Source organism: Pseudoliparis swirei, chromosome 22 (genome assembly GCF_029220125.1).
Source record: "Pseudoliparis swirei isolate HS2019 ecotype Mariana Trench chromosome 22, NWPU_hadal_v1, whole genome shotgun sequence".
Classification (NCBI taxonomy): domain Eukaryota; kingdom Metazoa; phylum Chordata; class Actinopteri; order Perciformes; family Liparidae; genus Pseudoliparis; species Pseudoliparis swirei.
In genome coordinates, this window is record NC_079409.1 from 17,063,886 (window position 1) to 17,084,819 (window position 20,934).

Consider the following 20,934-nt stretch of genomic DNA (forward strand, 5'->3'; position numbering starts at 1 on the left):
TACCATCATCTTGCAATAAGGCTATATGTTAGGCAATACATCTTAAAATAAGTAATTTTACACTAAAACAAGTACATTTGTCTTGATACAATGACAAATTTAAGAATTGTTTTCTCAATATGTAGGAAAGTTTCCTTAAATTTAGCATCCAATGCTCATGCAATATTCTTGGAATATCATGAAATTTACAGAGAAAAATACCATAATATGCTTAAAATCCGTAATTTGACAATGTATATCATACTAGAAATGTGTAGTTCTTCTGTAAACCCAATGAAAAACACAGTACAACTGTATAATATATTATGGTACTTTATTGAAAAGTTCCAATTAACGGTGAACATACAAGACATGACAGTAAGTTTTGTAAAAACAACAGTTATACTGTAAACTTTATTACAGTTACGGTATTTTATTACAAAGTTCAAAGGAAGTTGATGGCAACTAAAGTCACCAGAATTCCTTTGCAAAAACATGGTACAGTGTATAACAATAGGTTGGCATAGATTTTACAGTCAACATTTGATTATTGTAAATTACAAATGGAAATATCTTAATAACACCTTTTGGAAAACAAGATACAAACCATTGTTGATGAAAACCTTAAGAAACTAACATTCTGTGAAAAACGGGTTGAACTGATCCACTCACATGTGTTGTATACTCACAAAGCATTGTTGAGATCTTGAAGAAACAGGATGTGGACATGAAGGATATCCCATGAATAAGCAAAAGATTAGCCACTTGCCCAGAGTTGATTAAGAGCAATGAGTCTGTGTCCAGACTTGACTGAAGAGGGCACCCAGCATGGTAGTGTCTCACACAGACACAAAGTTCAGGAAGTTCTTCTTGAAAACTCGTATGTTGACATCAGGTGATCCTCTCTGCAGCCAAAAAAACAAAGCAAAGGCAAAGTTAGATTGATGCAGTGCTTGAGCATGATGCTGAAACAGATACACATTCACTGCCTTCTGGTAAACTGAGCTCCAATGATAAAGTCACCTTTATAGTTAAACAATATTAATAAGTCAGGTTCAATGTTGAATAAGGACATATTTTAGCATAAAGGCATCATTACAATGAGTTACATGTCTGTAATCTTGCAGCCTACAGATGAGTCCACTCAGGCAATCAAGACCATCATCACGTTTCACGTGGTTCGGGTTTCCAACCAGGGAACAGCCCATCCAATTAATTCCATCATTTAAAAACATGTTTGTATTTTTTAAGATACACTAACATAAAACCTTTTGATGTACCCTATAAGCAATAACACAATTTTATTGCAAAAAAAGGATAAACTAGATTAGTCGAGCCTGTTGTGGATTTGTATAACTGAAATACTCAGTGTACAATAGCTGATATATCTTCCTCCGCCTTACATTTAAATTGTTTTAATGAGACCCAGTCCAATTGCAAACAATGCCCTCCTGCATTTATCATTACATTTATAGTACATGTCACCTGTGTGCAAAGACAGCGTTGCAAACCTATTTAGGGTGGATTTGGGAAAGATAGTACACATGACGATATGCCATAGAATTAATTAAATGTTTCTGCTATACGTGGAACTAAATTTAAGGGGGATATCAGTTCAAACCACAAGAAAATTAATTGAGGATGATCAATTGAGGGAGGTTTGAGTTGTGCTTGCACCTATCATTTGCTATACTGAACTACATCACCGCTTACCTCGATTTAGCCTCGACAAGACTGGTGTCTGAGTCATTAGGTCCAGACTGAAGACAGGTGGGGACCGAATCTCCTGCAGACATGCCATGATGTTCAGGAAACTGGAACTTAAGGCAGGCGTAGTCATCATTACTGCTTGAAGACTCACAGGTCAATCGGTTGTCTGTGGGCTGACATGATTCTCTCTACAGCCAGAAAAAAGACAATTGAAAAGATTAACAATAATATAACTTTAAATAGCATTTACAACATGACAAAGTGGTTACAACAATAACAATTTATTCTGTTGTTAAATTAACACACTGAACTTAAAACCACTTACCACCGTTTATCCTTGACAACTTGTATCCGATCATGGGTCACACTAGTGGAACAGCAAAGAAGGTGTTGAGGTTCATGCTGGTAGTCGTAGTCACACCTAAAAAGACAGAGTAAGGAGATAAAGGACAAGGGGAGGACATACATCCTCTTCAGTAAAACCAAACTCATCTCAAGCATCAACTTTTGCTCTTTTCAATGCCAAGGTTGTAAATCAAAATGAAAAGGCTAGATTCACACTCAAGTGCCCCATGTTGTCGTCATCATGGCGGCCAAGGTTTGATTTCCGGTGGGCCCTTTGCTGCAGATCCTCCCCTGTGGTGCTTGTGTGCATCTCTAACACAAATAAAGAAAAAACATCTTAAAAAATGTCATGCTTCTTGCATTTAAATGGATTATAATCTCTCCGTGTTGCTGGGTGTCATTAAGGTCACGAAGTTGTTCCATCCAAATTGGATAACAATGTCTGAAAGGTGGCAGGAGAAAATAGTTAGCATTTTACAATTAACTAAATGTTCTTAATTATCTGGACATAAATGTAAACATCGACTCAAAGGACACTCTTTGGTGACGTCCTCATCTGATAATGTGGACGGTAAATGAAGATTTGATCATGAAACCATCCCCTCACTGGACAGCTCACGGAGCTTCTGAGGAGCTGTGAGCTGTCATATCCGCCACAGCGCAGTTATAAGCGTCATGTTAACAACAGTCACGTGAACAGAGTCCCGACCACGTCAACAGCATCAAGTTAAGAGCGTCACGTGAACAGAGTCCCGACAGCATATGACACAGCGCAGTTTATATTGGTCACGTTAACAGAGTCCCGACGTCACGTGAACAGACCTGTACAATAACGTGTCTGGTCACGTGACTGTCCGGACTGACCGCTCCGGTATATGTGAGCTTGTCTACACATGTCTGCGTGGAACCAGTTTCAAAGTACTTCAATAAAATGGTCGTTATTAGATGAAGTGTGTAGCATGTGACCCCTCAGGTGTCTTAACCCACCTGCCACAGTAATGAACCTATAATACGAAAGTTAGCTACACATTGCCTGAGCTAACGTGGTAAAGTAAGCTAATGTTGGCTCCTTCAACACAGAAACCGACAACCTACGTTACATCGACGATGTTAAAGAAACGTGAAGACACTTAACCATCAGATAGCTAAGTTAACTTACTCTTGACGTCCAAGGCGACACAGAACTGCAGGAAAACTATGCCTCGAATTCAAAAGTAGCTACCCGCTAGCTCACACGAGGCTAGCTCAACTCCTCACCAGAGAGCCGAGTAGAAACCTCAAAGTGTCACTAACGTTGCCCGTTCAATACAACTTTTACTCTCTGAAATTAAATTAAGTTGGCATTCTTACCTCAAGAAGAGCTGTCATGTCAGGAGGCTGTTGTTCAATCTGTGGCGTTTTGTGAGTCACTGAAGCCGGAGAGCAGCGCGCAGCTCAAACTGCGGAATAGTGGCGCGAAACCGGGTTCAACAGTTCAATCTGTGATCGTTGCTTTCTGATCACTGCACCTGGCCTCGCCTTTGAACTCTCTCTCTCTCTCTGTTCTCTTGTCTGTCTCTGGCTGTCTGTGCTGTTTGCTTCTCTAGTAACTAGATTATTTGAAGAATACAATACAATAAAATAAAATCGCAGGACAGGACATATTACATTTAAGAATTTAAATAATAATAAAAATGAAAGTAAATACAGTGTATCTAAGTGTATATTAAGTGAAAGCGGTGTAATGTTCATTGATGTTGTTCAATTTGAGGAGGATCTGGCCAGAGGTGATTTATTGTAAAGTCTAATAGTTGCCAGGAATGTTCTCCTGTAACTGGAAGGTTCTCCTGTATCTGCAAGGTTCTCCTGTATCATGAAGGTTCTCCTGTATCAGGAATGTTATCCTCTATCAGGAATGTTCTCCTGTATCAGGAAGGTTCTCCTGTATCTGTCTTTGTGAAGCGGAGCTGAAGCAGTCTGTTGAAGAACGTGCTCCGCTGTCCCTGCAGTATAGGTGGTGGAGAGGGTGGTCCATGTTCTCCAATATGGACAAACATTTCTTCATGTCCTCCTCTCCACCTGTTCCGGATAGTCCTCTTTGCAGCCAATGATGGAGCTGGCCTTCCACACCAGTTTAGTGAGTCGGTTGGTTTTCTCCAGTTACAATGCTGCTCCCCCAGCAGAGTACAGAGAAGTTCAGAGCACTGGTCCAACAGCCTGGTAGAACATCACCAACATCTCAGAGCACTGGTCTAACAGACTCGTAGAACATCATAATTGAGATTTTTCATATATTACAAACATTTGAGGACTTCCTTGAAAACCTTCAAAGGAGTGCATTTGTTTTCTTCTCGTTTTTTAAACCGCTACCAAGCAGGGATGCTAAGTGCTAGATATTGCCAGCCTACATGGTTGGGCCCCATTTGGGAGGGGCTACAACCTGGAAAAGAAAGCTAAGATCTGACATGTTTAGAAAAAAAGAAGCTAAAATCAGCCCAAACTCTTAACAGGGTCTCAGATTTACAAAGCCACACACCCTCTTCAAGTCCTGGATTTCAGACAGCCAATTAACTTTTGTGGGTGTTTTGGGGGAAATTTCACCCCTTCATCTCATTGTAGGCCCTGTCTTGAGTGTTTGTGTTTGTGGCAGCGGGGGGGTGTTTAAGCTCGGCTGCAGAGTGGGTGGAGCGGGGGTGTGGTTCAGGGAACGGTGTCTGATTGTCATCAGCTGGTCTGATTGTCATCAGACCAGCTGATGACAATCTGGGGTTGTGTATCTGCGAGGCTCTGTCCCCATAAAGGAGCTGGACAGGAGGAAGAGGGGAGCCATGAGCAGAGACACAGTCGGCGGTCAGAGCGCTCAAATAAAAACACGTTACCAACGTTCCCTCTGGTTGCGCATTCCTTGGGGCTTAGGGGGCAAACCTACCGGTGACGGCCACGAACGTGTCACACTGGAGCCAAACGTGGGACCCCTTTAAAAAAAAAAATTTTTTTTATTATTTTTTTACAAAATAAGATTTTTTTCTTTTTTCTCTCGCCTCAAATGGAGAGCGTCGAACAAAACCCAGATCTGCCAACCCAGCATGTGATGTTGCTGGGGCAGATGCTGTGTCAGATGGCAGCAACGATGAAGGACCAGGCGGAGGCAGACCGGCAGATACTGTGGAGGCTCCTGGGCCAGGCAGAGGAGCAGACTCGGGCCCTGGAACTGCTCGCCGCCCAGGCCGCGGCGGCTACACCTATCCCTTCCCCCTGGGCGGGGGTGGAGCTGAAGAAAATGACGGCGGAGGACGACGCACAGTCATTTTTGGAGACGTTCGAGACGGTGGCGGAGACATGCGGCTGGCCAACGGGAGTGGGCGGTGCGCCTCCTGCCCCTGCTCACCGAGGCGCAGACTGCGCCCTGGGCCTTCCCCAGCTTCACGCCACAGTGACACGGACGTGCGGAAGGCGGTGATTGATCGGCTGGAGCTGACTCCTGAGGATCACAGGGAGCGCTTCCGTGAGACGACGATGGGGCCCGATGACCGGCCATTCGCATACGCCAGCGGCTGAGGGCCGCACGGTGGCTGCAGCCCGAAGCACAAGAGAGGCGAGGCGGTGGCAGAACGGGCGATCCTGGAGCAGTTTTTGGAGGTTGCGGCGGAAACGTCGACATGGGTCGGCTGCCACCGCCCAACATCGCTGGAGGCCGCCCACGCTGGCGGAGGACCACCTGGCGGTGCACCCGGCGGCCAGGCAGACAGCGACGGCGCACTGGCTCGGCCAGGCCGATGCAGACCCTGACGCGACCCATACCGCCCCAGTAAACACGGCACCCTTCCCAACCCACAGGTAGTCCTCAACGCCAGGGCAGGAGTGTTGGAGGTGCAGGCAGCCGGACACATCCGGCGGAGTGTCCGGATGGAGGTGGGCCAGGTGATCCGGGTTGCCGGTTTCTCCAACACCCTCCCAGGTCCGGGCGACATACCGTGCGGTAAGAATCCAGGGGTATACATCAGGCAATGGTGGATTCCCGGCTGTACACAGTCTATGATCCACCAGAGCCTGGTTCGACCAGGGCATTGGTGGAGGCATTGTGGGTGAAGATAAGGTGTGTACAAGGGGACATTCACGAGTATCCCATAGTGTCAGTGGAAATTGGACATGGGGGTAAAAAGCATAACGTGAAGGTTGCGGTTAGCTCCTTACGCACCCTTAATCTTGGGAACCGATTGGCGGGCTTTGATAAGTTAATGGGGAAGACTGCGGGGTGCGTTCACGGCAGACAGGGTCATGCGGTGTGCGCCTAGCTCAGCGGTGACGCGAGGTCGTCCGACACTGCAGACGGGGAGGGGGATCCGGTGGAGCCTCGTATGGCGACTCCTCCGGCTCCGAGTTTCACTCCATGGAAGATTTTCCACCGAGCAGTCTCGGGACGATACTCTCGCTCAGCCTTCGACCAAGTGATACGAATTGGTGGTCAGCTGGTGCGCCTGACGCAGCGCAGACATATCCGCACTTTACATTGATCAGGGACAGACTGTACAGAGTGAGCCGGGACATTCACACAGGGCAGGAAAGCACCCAGTTGTTGGTGCGAAGAGCCGCCGGAAATGGTTTTCCAGGCGGCTCACTATAACACAATGGGTGGTCACATGGGCTATGATAAAACACTAAACCGGATAATGACCCGATTTTATTGTCCGCCACCTGGGCGGATGTGCGCCGTTGGTGTGCGCCCTGCCGGAGTGTCAAGTGGTAAACCCTCCGGCCATTCCGAGGGCACCGTTGCGCCCTCTGCCATTAATGGAGGTTCCATTTGAGCGAATCGCTATGGACCTCATCGGGCCATTTCACCGGAGTGCACGCGGATATCGCTTTGTGTTAGTCTTCGTGGATTACGCAACACGATACCCGGAGGCGGTGCCCTTGCGCAACATTTCTGCAAAGAGTGTCGCGCAGGCGCTGTTTCAGGTCATCTCCCGAGTCGGAATCCCGAAAGAGATTCTGACTGACCAGGGCACCCAGTTCATGTCAAGAACACAGAGAACTTTACGGGTTACTGGGCATCAAGTCTATTCGGACCAGTGTGTACCACCCACTAGGGATGGGCATCGAGAACCGGTTCTGTTTTAGAACCGGTTCCCAGTGAACCGATTGTTTGGGATCGTTAGCCAAATTCTTTAACGGTTCTGCTAACGGTCCTCTGTGGCGATGCATGCGCAAACTTTTTTAGTTTCTTCAGACTGCAGCAAACATGGCAACTAGGCAGAGGCGCTCTAAAGTTTGGCTCTATTTCACACGACAAAATGACAACTACGCCACTTGTAACGTGTGTCAAAAATCTATTTCGTCGAAGGGAGGAAATACAACAAAGATGAATAAGCATTTGAACACAGCGTGGAATTAAATGACAGGAGTGTCATGTGTTCGATGCAGCAGCTCAGCTAACGCCGGCGCTTCATCTCTTTCTGTCCAAGGTAAACTCCTCCAAAGTGATCACAACCACTCACTGTGTGAAGCCATTTGCCTTTATTGTGTGTAGTCGATCAAGTTATCTTCTGTCCTTCGTTTGAAGCACACATTTGAGCTCCGGCATTGGTCTCCCATTATCGATCACTTCACGTTTGGATTGAAAGTCCAGTTTTGAGAAATGTTTGATCGTAACGGTATTAATTATTGAGAGGCGTGTGTTATCAGCAAACGTTCGCGTTATCGTGTTTACCCATTATTAAACAGCATATCGATTTTTAATCCATTATTAAATTTAGCATATAGCTACGCTAGCTTAGCTACAGAATCTTCCATTGTCACCCTACATTGAGGCGAGGTAGTGTTTGCCTCCCCTCTTAATGTGGCTTTATGTCAGCTCAGCAAATTCAGCGATTTTGTTAGTGCCATTTGTTTCATTGTGTAAACCAGCTTTCACTATATAAATAATCTCCATTGCCATCCAATTTAGCTGATGAGGTTCAGAGTCAGACCGGTTCAGAGGCTGGTCGTCTGTCTGGTTCAGAGGCTGGTCGTCTGTCTGGGTCACAGGCTACAGCACGTCTTGGACACCTCCTCATATCTTTGTGTTCAGGCATCCTCCACCCCATCTGAGAGAGTGTTCTCCACGGCTGGAGACACAATAAGTCCTGAGAGATCGCGTATCCTCCCGGAGAAAGCAGACATGCTTATTTTTCTGCACAAGAATTGTTGATGATCCATACAATTGATGGTGCACACTTGGTATTTGCCACTGCTAGTTTCATTTTTGGCAGCTCAGTTCATATACCCTTTAAAAAAGGAAGGAGCACTGTAATTTCTAGGAACATGTTTAAATTAAACAGAATACATTTTATTTAAGTTATGTAAGTTTTATTTTAAGTTCAAGAGTAATATCGTATAAATGTTTTTGCTTATTTAAAAAAAGTAAATGTGTATGTATACATACTGTGTGTGTGCAGCATTATATAAAAGAAAATTAATGTGAATAAACCCGTTTGTGCTCTTTTTTTCACCCCTTGCCCAAAAGAATCGATAAGAGAATCGATAAGGAATCGAATCGATAAGCAGGAATCGATAAGGTATCGGAATCGTTAAAATCTTATCAATTCTCATCCCTACCACCCACAGACCGACGGTCTGGTGGAGCGTCTGAATAAGACTTTGAAGTCCATGATCCGTAAATTTATTAATGACGATGAACGTAATTGGGATAAATGGCTTGACGCTCTGTTGTTTGCAGTACGGGAGGTTCCCCAGGCCTCCACGGGATTTTCGCCCTTTGAACTTTTGTTCGGCAGGACTCCACGGGGGGTGCTCGACCTCATTAAAGAAAACTGGGAGGAGGGGCCGAGCACCAGTAAGAACGAGATCCAACACGTCCTGGACCTGCGAGCAAAACTCCACACACTGGGTCAGCTGTCACGTGAGAATTTGCTCCAGGCCCAGGAGCGTCAGCAGCGGCTGTACAACAGAGGTGCCAGGCTGAGACAATTCACACCGGAGAGAAGGTACTTGTATTGCTTCCTTCTTCCAGCTCTAAACTCCTCGCCAAGTGGCAAGGGCCCTTTGTGGTCACACGGCGAGTGGGGATGTCGACTATGAGGTGGTGCGTTCTGATAGGGGCGGAGCTACACAGACTTACCACCTCAACCTCCTAAAAGCATGGAGGAGGCGGAGTCTGTTTCTCTGGTGTCCTCGGTATCTGAGAGAGAGGAGCTGGGGCCTGAGGTCCCAAAATCCACCAATCCGGCCTCGCTCCTTTGTGAAGACCGTCTCTCCGGGACCCAGAAAACAGACATTGCCCGGTTGCAAAAGCAGTTTGCTGATGTGTTCTCTCCTTCCAGGACGCACAAACCTCATAGAGCACCAGATTGAGACTCCTCCGGGCGTGACGGTGCGTTTACGACCCTACAGGTTACCTGAACACAAGAGAAAGGTGGTTCAGCGGGAATTGGCTGCAATGCTGGAGATGGGGTAATAGAAGAGTCCCACAGTGCCTGGTGTAGTCCCATTGTTCTTGTGGTCAAGAAGGATGGGTCTATTCGGTTCTGCGTGGACTATCGCAGGGTGAACGAGGTGTCACGGTTCGATGCTTACCCAATGGCCCGGTCGACGAGCTCCTGGACCGACTGGGCACTGCGCGTTTCTTTACGACACTGGATTTAACCAAGGGCTACTGGCAGATTCCTCTGTCGCCAGAGTCTAAGGTAAAAACGGCCTTCTCCACTCCGTATGGGTTATACCAATTCACCACGCTGACTTTTGGGTTGTTCGGGCCCCAGCCACCTTTCAACGCCTCATGGACCGGGTGCTGCGGCCGCACGCTGCATATGCTGCCGCCTACCTGGATGATGTGATCATACACAGCACCACCTGGGCGGAGCATGTGCAGCGGGTGGGCGCGGTGCTGGAGTCCCTGAGGCAGGCGGGGCTTACGGCCAACCCGGGGAAGTGTGCAGTTGGACGGAGGGAGGTACGGTATCTGGGGTACCACTTGGGCGCCGGGCAGGTGCGCCCTCAGGTGGACAAGACCGCCGCCATCGCAGCCTGCCCGCGGCCCAAGACGAAAAAAGAGGTGAGGCAGTTTTTGGGGCTGGCGGGCTATTACAGGCGGTTCATCCCGAACTTTGCGGAGCTGACCAGCCCCATGACTGACCTGACCCGGAAAGGTGCCTCAGATCCGGTCCAGTGGACGGAGCGGTGCCAGTTGGCGTTTGAGGAGGTAAAGCAAGCTCTCTGTGGGGAACCACTCCTCCACACACCTAACTTCTCTCCCCCTTTGACTCTGCAGTCTCATGCGTCGAACAGAGGGCTGGGGCCGTTTGTCCCAGCAGGTAGAGGTTTGACCGCCCTGCTGTACATCAGCCGCAAGCTGTCGGAGAGGGAGGGCAGGTACAGCACGGTGGAGAAGGAGTGCCTCGCCATCCGGTGGGCGGTCGACTCCCTGCGCTACTACCTCCTGGGACGCTCATTCACCCTCTGGTCGGACCACGCCCCGCTCCAATGGCTCCACCGCATGAAAGATACCAACGCCCGAATCACTCGGTGGTATCTGGCTTTACAGCCTTTTAATTTCAAAGTGATCCATAGGCCGGGGCACAGATGGTCGTGGCCGACTTCCTCTCCCGCTCTCATGGGGGGGAAGGGGGAGTAGGTTAGGCCGGATGTTGGCCCGGCCTAAGTCGGGCGGTGGAGGTATGTGGCAGCGGGGGGTGTTTAAGCTCGGCTGCAGAGTGGGTGGAGCGGGGGTGTGGTTCAGGGAACGGTGTCTGATTGTCATCAGCTGGTCTGATTGTCATCAGACCAGCTGATGACAATCTGGGGTTGTGTATCTGCGAGGCTCTGTCCCCATAAAGGAGCTGGACAGGAGGAAGAGGGGAGCCATGAGCAGAGACACAGTCGGCGGTCAGAGCGCTCAAATAAAAACACGTTACCAACGTTCCCTCTGGTTGCGCATTCCTTGGGGCTTAGGGGGCAAACCTACCGGTGACGGCCACGAACGTGTCACAGTGTTCAATTTTGGATATCCAGGACTAATATTTAGGAGATTATGACCATTTTTGCAAAAAATATGCGAATATAAGAGAATAAGGCCCAATTTGACCATTTGGACCTTTTTTGGGGGCCCTTAAATTGCAGCTATCAGTCCCAAACTTTAGGGTATTCATATTCAGATGTCCCTCTAGAGGATCCACATCTCTAAGTTGCTTGAAAGTACAAAAAATTAACTAAAAGACTGGTTTTAAGGATTTTCCTCTTGTGAAGGTTTTGGAGGCGATTTCACCCCATGACCTCAATGTATTATATTTAGGTAAATATTATATGTAAGGTTAATTTGACAATTAGGAGGTTACGGGTCAGTTGGCTGAGTAGTGTGTGTGTGTTGGTTTTTATCACCTCGTGGGGTCCACAACCTGACATATCACTCACGCCGTGGGGACCAATTTTCCCCGTGGGGACCGACCCCCGGTCCCCACGGGCACGAGCGTTGCAATCAATAGAAAACAGCCTGCTGATAGGCCTGGTGCCATTTTTTTCAGAAAAAAAAAATGGACCCCACCGGGTAAATTTTTCCTATTTTGTGTGTGACCTAGTGGTCATAGGGGGTATTGCAGTGTGTGTCGTTGCACCGTGGGGACCGTTTCCTGACAAAGTGTGTAAGTGTGTATATCACATAAACTAAATATACCATTGATATTATTACAGTTTGTGCACTTTAATGTAATCAGACTTTTATGCTATCAAATAAGTTTTCATAAAATCCATGACTGAACCTATTTAATCAATGAACTTCCTTTCAGAACAGTTTAATTCTTTTAAACTAATGATGTTTTGGTTGACCTAAAGTATACTTAATAAATAACTATAGAAGTTTAAACTATCAACAAACTATGAACATACTTATTGACTAGATTAATTTTATATTGTGTTATAATTGATAGATATATATGTAGTAATTAAACTGAGACTAAGTTTGCTGGTGTTATGATATTCATACAAACCGAAGCTACAAACTGAGCCTATAAGTACGCAGTGGTCTGACATTAATACAAAAAGTAAAGGGCTGTAAATTAGCCGGTGTTGCAATGGGGATTTTTCCCTTTTTCATCACTGCAATGCCATTTTAAAGTTCGGTCAGAGTGATTTGGGCCCCTAAGCCATTGGACTCATCCAGAGAGAGAGTTGGAAGTGTCACTTTTTGTAAAAAGTCATTACATTTTGCTTTATCAAAGCAAACTTCAGAGGTATACAGTTTAGAGTCCAATTAATGAAATTCTAATTGGATCTCTTTAGGGCACGAGAATATGTTCTGGCCAGAGTGAATACATATAATAGTAGCCGCCTTCTTACCTATGTTTAGTCCTAAAGCCAACAAGTGGCTTGGACTGGATCTATTGAAGTAATAGTTTCTTCTAGATCTGTGAATAAAACATTCTGCTCTGGTTCTTATAAGGGAATTTATTTTAAATGTTATGGATAGGGATGCTCCTATCTGATCGGCGCCGATTCAATCGGTTTTGATCGGCGTTCTCAAAACGGCCGATCAAACTTGGCCGATCAGATAACATAAAATCTAGGAGAACTACTATCAGAGACGTTTCAATCGCGGCGCATCGCAACGGAGACAATGCGCCCGGCGAGGGCCGGCAGAGGTCAGAGGTCAACGAGGGGATCCTCACGCACCGAGCGGCGTCCCTGTCCCCCGAGTTGAATCACTGTGGTCAACTCAGCCAACACTCGGATCTCTGTGGTCAACTCAGCCGACACTTGTGCACCTATAGACTGATGTTGACGGTAAACGCATTCGATCGGAGCGCGCGCGGGTTTTGATAAAGTTAGCGGAAGGATTTACGTGACAACATCCAGTTTTGCAAAGTTAGTGGAAAGAACCACGTGAAACAACATCCGTTTATCAAAATAAGATGTCGACAAATCATACACGAACATATGTAAACAATGAACTGATTTTGTATCTTTTATTGATCGTTTCTGAGATTTAGCTTAAATTATGCTAACATTAAAACATTGTTACTGTACCAAGGAAGAGTTTATAAAAATAAGTCAGACTTTTGTATGTTAAAAAAAGTCCTGTATATAGATTTCCCCAAGAGTTCCAGGAAATGAATAATGCAGATGTGTTCCATACATATCTGAAATCCCCTACACTGGCAATCAATCAATTTTAATGTATCAATTAGGACATTTTCCAAAGTAAAAGTCCTACATGTTTAACCCTTGTGTTGCCTTCGGGTCATTTTGACCCGATTAAATATTACACCCTCCCCCCGCCTTCGGGTTAATTTGACCCCATTCAATGTTTAATGTCGGTGTTCTTTCGGTAGTCAACAAACAAACATAAAGTGTCTCACACTTAAACTTGGAAAACAATATTAATTCTAATAATTTTCTGGAGGTTTTAATTGCTGGCGTCAAATTGAACCCAAAGGGTAAAATATGTTAGTAAATATAAAGGTAACAGGAGGGTGAAACATTGAATCGGGTCAAAATGACCCAAAGGCGGGGGGAGGGTGTAATATTTAATCGGGTCAAAATGACCCGAAGGCAACACAAGGGTTAAAGAAATCTGTAATTTCTTTAATGTTTGAGTTGCTTTATATATGTATTTCCTCATAGTCCTAGGCAATAATGCTACACAATAAATAGAATGCTTCAATCGACACCGTGATCGGTGATCGGTATCAAAAAACATGATCGGAGCATCTCTAATTATGAATTTAATTTGTTTCCCTCTATCATCTGAGAAGCCAGTATTTTGCTGATTATTCTAACACATTTTTACACCTGTGTTACATCCGTGTTGCACCCGTGTTACACCTGTGTCGCACTTGTGTTACACCTGTGTCACACTTGTGTTACACGTGTTACACCTGTGTTGCACCTGTGTTGCACCTGTGTCGCACTTATGTTACACATGTGTTACACCTGTGTTACACCTGTGTTACACCCGTGTTACACGTCTGTTGCACCTGTGTCACACCTGTGTTACACCTGTGTCACACTTGTGTTACACGTGTGTTACACCTGTGTTACACCTGTGTTACACCTGTGTTACACCTGTGTTACACGTGTGTTACACCTGTGTTGCACCTGTGTTACACCTGTGTTACACCCGTGTTACACCTGTGGAACATGTGTGTTACACCTGTGTTACACCTGTGTCACACCCGTGTTGCACCCGTGTCGCACCCGTGTCGCACCCGTGTCGCACCCGTGTCGCACCCGTGTTGCACCCGTGTTGCACCCGTGTTACACCCGTGTTGCACCCGTGTTGCACCCGTGTCGCACCTGTGTTACACCTGTGTTACACGTGTGTTACACCCGTGTTGCACCCGTGTTACACCTGTGTTGCACCTGTGTCGCACTTGTGTTACACCTGTGTCACACTTGTGTTACACGTGTTACACCTGTGTTACACCTGTGTTACACCTGTGTTACACCTGTGTCACACCTGTGTTACACGTGTGTTACACCTGTGTTACACGTGTGTTACACCTGTGTTACACCTGTGTTACACCTGTGTTACACCTGTGTTACACCTGTGGAACATGTGTGTTACACGTGTGTTACATGTGTGTTACACGTGTGTTACACCTGTGTTACACGTGTGTTACACCTGTGTTACACGTGTGTTACACCTGTGTTGCACCCGTGTTACACCTGTGTTGCACCCGTGTTGCACCCGTGTTGCACCCGTGTTACACCCGTGTTGCACCCGTGTTGCACCCGTGTTACACCTGTGTCACACCCGTGTTACACCTGTGTCACATGTGTGTTACACCTGTGTTACACGTGTGTTACACCTGTGGAACATGTGTGTTACACCTGTGTTACACCTGTGTCACACCTGTGTTACACCTGTGTTACACCTGTGTTACACCTGTGTTACACCTGTGTCACACCTGTGTCACACCTGTGTCACACCTGTGTCACACCTGTGTTACACCTGTGTCACACCTGTGTCACACGTGTGACACCTGTGTCATACCTGTGTCACATGTATATTACACCTGTGGAACATGTGTGGAACACGTGTGGAACACCTGTGTTGCACCTGTGTTACACGTGTGTTGCACCTGTGTTACACCTGTGTTACACGTGTGTTACACCTGTTACACGTGTGTTACACATGTTACACCTGTGGAACACGTGTGTTAAACCTGTGGAACACGTGTGTTAAACCTGTGGAACACGTGTGTAACACCAGTGGAACACAGGTGTCACACACATAACACAGGTGTAACACAAATGTGTATCTGCTTGTTTGCAGTCCATCAAGTTTTTCCTCAGTATAGTTTTTCTCATATTTAGATTAAAATTTTCATCACAGGGAAAAAAATATTAAACAGTCAAGCCATATATTCACCGATGTGTTGCTATTCTTGACCTTTACTTAAAACAAGTGTTTCACATCCTTCTCCAATGTTTAACAGTACCTACTTCAGCCAGTGTATTATTAATATAGTTTTGTTTTTCCCTTACAGGAAAGCAGCCTGGGTTCTGACAGCACAGATATAGTAACACCTGGACGGCCCTCCGCTGGTCTTGGTGATGACCCAGATGTTTCACCTCTGAGCAGAACTGACAGCATATTTGTAAGTTTGCATGAAAATAAACTAGCAGAAAAGTTAACTTTGTCTAGAGAAAACTAATTCTGGTCATTTTCTATTTGTTTTCTCAAATGTTTGATGTGGGTACAAACCAACAAGGAACTGATCTATTAACAAGTCTTGTGAATGCATCCAGAATGATAGAACTCTGTTGTTTTACTATTAAATACATATTGAGATTTGTTGACAAAGAAAAAGTGAAAAGATAATCAGCCAAATGATTCAGTGGAGGTAAACCGTGTCGCTGTTAACCAAACCCTGACAGTGCAGTTATAACCTGACCCTGGATGCTGGGTTCATTGTCTCAGGTTTTAGGAGATCTCAATGAAAATGTAAGATGTTTATGCCTGCTTACTTTTTCTTGAATGTAATTTAACTTTAATCATCTTGTGTATTTAAATTTCAGCTGACCAAAGAATATCTGGATTCCATCAGCCAGCTGTCTGATGTCAGATGGAGGCAAAGTGAGGCGTGTTAGCTGTTAGGGATCCGTGTTTTAGATGAATACAAAGGATGTCTTGAATAAAAACTGTGTTGCAATATGAGCTTAATTTGTCTCTTTTGTACAGTAGGTCTAAGTGTTTTCAAGCAGCTGATTCTTGAAGACATTATTGTATAAAGGGTAATAGTTCTCCAGAAGGGAGATAGCATCTTTAATGTTGAACCAATATCACTGTTTAGGTAAAACACCAAGTCCTGTTTATTTAAATGTCCAGGTAAATTATCCATCATTAATCAACTATTTAATTGTATGTTGTTTGCGCAGTTATTTATATTTTAAAATTTGATATAGTTTGTTTAAAAAAAATAAAAATGTAATCTGTTAGTCTGGATTTTTAGATTCAGTATTAATCTAATCTCATAATAGGGTTTCATTCAATATAAATAGATTAAATAATGTTAATGAACTGTAAAGTGCCTAACCGTGGTGTTAAGTGTATGCCATTATACATAACCTGAATTTGGTCCCCCTGGGGACCAGTCCCCATGGGGAGAGGAAATTCAGGTGTTTTTTTTTTGAGAGAGTGTTTGAGGTTTAAAGTCATTTTCATGTGAACAAAAAAATATCATGATTTTAGCAATTAAAACTATGTCTCTAGATCCTTCAGAAAGGGTGGAGCCCACCGGGCTGCTTCTAGTCAGGCGTCCCCACGGGGTAGTAAAAACGGGTATGTGTGTGTATGCATGTGTTTAAAAAGATGTTAGTCAGAATTTATTTTTATTTATTCATTATCATTTCTGATTACAAATATTTGAGACAGTGCTGTCGTTGATGTATATTTTATAAATAAATAAAAGTACACTTGAGAATTCACATTTATCTTTTATTGAAGAGGGAATCTGACAGATCTGCTCACTGATGTCATCGAAGGTATAGGCGCCAAAGTACTGAATGGTAATATGTCAGAATTTGGACTGGTGAAAAACATATTTCCTTTTGATTCTAACGTACAAGTAAAATACCATCTTGGAGATAGAATAAAATTGCACAACAGTTCAAATGACTCAGTGTTTTCCCCAGATATGTCTATTATATACAATTGTGTTCTGTATTTGGTCTAGGAATACATAATTGCTCCTCTGTGTTTTAATATTGACACCAAAACAATAAACTCCATTGAGTTTTTATTAGTGCTGTGAAAAATAACGCGTTAACTCAGTTAATTAAATTACAGGTTTAACTAGTTTTTTTTTTTTGTACGCATTTAACGCATGCGCAGAATGAGCTTCCAATCCGTCTGTTGTTGGTCGTCTCTAACCAGCAGCATGTCATTCTGTCTCTACGACTCCGACCTCCGCCTCGCGCGCCGCAGAGCTCGGATGCCGGCGTGTGCGCGCGCATCGGGACGAAAAAAAGTCACTTGCACCCCCCCCACCCCCGTCAACAACTCTTCTCGGAGCTCTTGCCTGTCTTGAGAGCCCTGTAAATGTATATATGTGATTAATCATGATTAATCCACAGAAACCTGTGATTAACCTGATTAAAATTTTTAATTGTTTCACAGCCCTAGTTTTTATCTGTTTTTAATTTGTAAAGAGATGGAAAGGATGGGAAGCTTGAAATAAGAAAGTCTGACTAACAAAGCAGTTCTGTACTTGTCAGTGTTGACCAAACAGCCTTATGATTATGTCAATTCTTGTTTCAAGCATTAACTTGCTCAAAACAAGTAATAACATCTCATTAACAAGTTTTAATACCTTATTAAGATAATTAAGGACTAAAACACTTAAAACAAGTGAAATGCTCCAACACGAAAACTGCCTTGTAAGAAGAAATATCTTGTCAGTCAAAAAACAAGCATAGATTGCCTTAATTTGAGATATTTCATCTTACTTAGATTTTAATTTTTGCAGTGCAGGATGCCAACCTGCTACTCACCAGCTGCTAGGATGCAAGACCCCCCCCCCTGCCTGACCACTCTCAATTTCACCTCTTTCCTTCGACACCTGCACACTACAGATTTAACGCACACAGACATACTGACTTCCCTAGGATGGAAGATCTAAGAGGGTGGATCGGAGTACCACATGACAGAAACCACGCCCCTGTTTCCATCCCTAACAGAGAGAGACTCTCTCCCCGAGAAATAGGTATCTTACAGGTCTTATGGGACCTTAATCTAGGCAACGAAAGATTATATTTCAGGAGACTTATTCACGTCAAGTGGCAGAGCTAAGACAGGACGAGGAGACCAGGACACATAGCCACTTAGGGAGGCCAGGCCATGACAAGATCTGGCATAAAGAGGGAAATAAATATTCCCAGAGAAAGGGTTCACATCCAGCGGATGTGAAAAGAGGGATTTGTAAAGAATATATATTATAGTTTAGCATAGCTTAGTATTGTTTGCATAAATATTATGTGTAAGATGGAAAACACTGAATGGAAGTTAAAATCTCAGCGGAGCACTCTGGTGCCTGACTGATCTAAAGAAAGATAACAGGGACGCTTGGTGAGGTTCCGTGAGCCCCCCTCCTCCGCATCCACACATTCGGAGGTGATCACATACAAAGAGCTCTCTATACTCTCAGAGCATAGGAAGGGTCCAGATGTGGCCATTATTCTCCTTTTAGACACTCGAGGTCACTCACTTTCCCCCCCCTTCACCTATCCCCCTCACACGCTCACACACTCACACGTGGGAAGAAGCCCCCCGGTGTGTGGACGGCCTTCGGAGAAGATCCAGGCCCCATTCCTGAAGAGATAAGGCCCCGAAGGGAGTCTTCTTACAAGAGAGGGACTATTAAATCAACTACCTCCTCTTCCCACACCTTTCTACAACATGTGCTCTCATTGGCGGGCCGAGAAGAACCAATGAATGAGCGACAGCGATGGAGGCAGAGGAACAAGAACCAATGAGGAGACACCATCCTCTTTACCTCCTGACCAATCAGAACTGGTCATGAAGATTATTTAAACCGTTGCGCCCTCTGCTAAGGGCCTCTCTCTGGTCTGAATACTCTAGGTACCAGCCGGAGGGGGGTCCATGCATGATGTCTACTTGTATCCTGATTTCTGAATAAAACGCTTATAGATGTAACGTAGAAGTCTACCGCTCTTTCTTCCAGTGAGTGTCGTCCAGGTGTGGTGTGTCGCTGTCCAACTCCAACAACACTAAATCAGTTTGACTGAGGCCAGGATTAAGATTTATGTCAAAGAAAAGACTGGAAAGAGTTTGGAAAGAATTTGAGTCACATTAATTTATTCAGCACCCCGTAGCTGAAATGAAGTATAGCAGATAATTCTGTATTTTTTAGCGCATGCACGCTCACACACACACACCTGTATGACAGAAGTAAAGTAAAAATGAACTGATATAAAGATGTTGTCATCTCTGTATTTTCAGCTGACACCACACAGCATTTACATTGTTGACGATGTCGGCAATGTCCTGGTTCCCACTACCAGTGGCTACTTTGGAGTATCTGGAGACATCACTGCTGGTAGACGGTATGAGGTTTGTGGGGAAGAGACCCCAGCCTCAACGGCCACAGCAGGCCTGCAGCCAGCCCCACCCCTCTTCCGCCATGCAGCCAGGCCTGTGGCGTCTGCTGTCCGTGCAGGACGTGCTGCACCTGCCCACGTCGGCCGAATTTTTTCCAGGTTTGTTTAGACCAAAACCAACTCTAGAGCTGAGCATTGTTCATTACAATGCACTGAGGGTAACCTCCTAGGATGATTCTTGAAAAAATAAAACCATTGTATGTTTACAGGCTGAATAAGAAAAAAAATTGCTTAATATCTCTTTCCATATTGGTTTTCTCTCTCAACAGGAACATATCGATCGGCACTGTCGATGGGGGTGCTCTCAGAGCAGATGGGGGTACCATGTACATTATTTTTAATGAGCAGGAGGCCCATTTAACCTCAATGGCTGAAAAGGTGAAGCACAACCTGGGCAACCGTCTGCTCGATGGGCCGGGGACGGCTGGTATGTTCTTGTAAAAGCTTCATTCCTACTTAAGTGTATCTTGTATGTCAATTATTGTTTGATTCTTGTCAGATTTGCTAACCTTGGATGATGATTATATATAACCCAATCATTTACAAAGTAATACATTTGAAATTTAAATTGTAAGTTTTTTTCTATAGGTCTTATGTTTTGGAAGCAGAATGCCCGCCGCATTATTGCCCTGCTGGACAGCTCCTACAGGGAGCTGATCGAGCATAAGAAGAAGAGGAAAGGGTAACAACAATGTAGAATGAGCTCTTCTTACGTCACCATGTGCTTTTGAACACCACCTGACTGACAACGCAAGCAGTGACAGAGACCTCCACATTCAGAGCTACTAACAGTCTAGCAAGGCTAGTGTTTCACCCAAAAGTCCTGGAAGTCATAAATCAGTCCGATGCGTCATGGTAACCCACGCTGAATACACATTAATGGGATCAATTATGAACATATATTTTTGTGAAGAGGGGATGAGTGTGATAGACTAAAAGGCTTTTTTGTTTTTAAGGTGCAGTCCTAATTATAAAAATTAAAAAAAGATGTTACTTAGTATGTGACAACCTGAACTGTAGTTATGAACAGTCAACAGCTACAGATACAGCTAATTACCTACTTGAACTTTGTATTTTCTAAACTCAGTTTTTATATATCTATCTCCCCAGACGCATAGACGCTGAACACGTCAAAAACGTGGAGAAGCTGTTGCGGGGCAGCAGAAGCGCTGCCAGCGGTCACGCAGACGCTGAAGGAGCTCGGGGACTATGCCCGGGCTAACAAAGTCAGTGAGTGACCTCCGTGAGGGCCACATTTCAGTGCCTGATCTGTCGAGGTCTGTGACTTTTAGATTATTTCTGTATAAA

The 20,934-nt window shown here is 44.9% G+C and overlaps 1 long non-coding RNA gene across 1 annotated transcript; it reads right to left on the bottom strand.

Moving 5' to 3' along the window:
• Positions 1 to 296: 296 nt before the first annotated feature.
• Positions 297 to 3,481, bottom strand: LOC130212572 (uncharacterized). Its single transcript, XR_008835377.1, has 5 exons — positions 3,385 to 3,481; positions 2,249 to 2,476; positions 2,015 to 2,110; positions 1,693 to 1,877; positions 297 to 884 (listed from the first exon to the last, which is right to left on the bottom strand). It is a non-coding gene; the product is annotated as an uncharacterized LOC130212572 (long non-coding RNA).
• Positions 3,482 to 20,934: the final 17,453 nt, after the last annotated feature.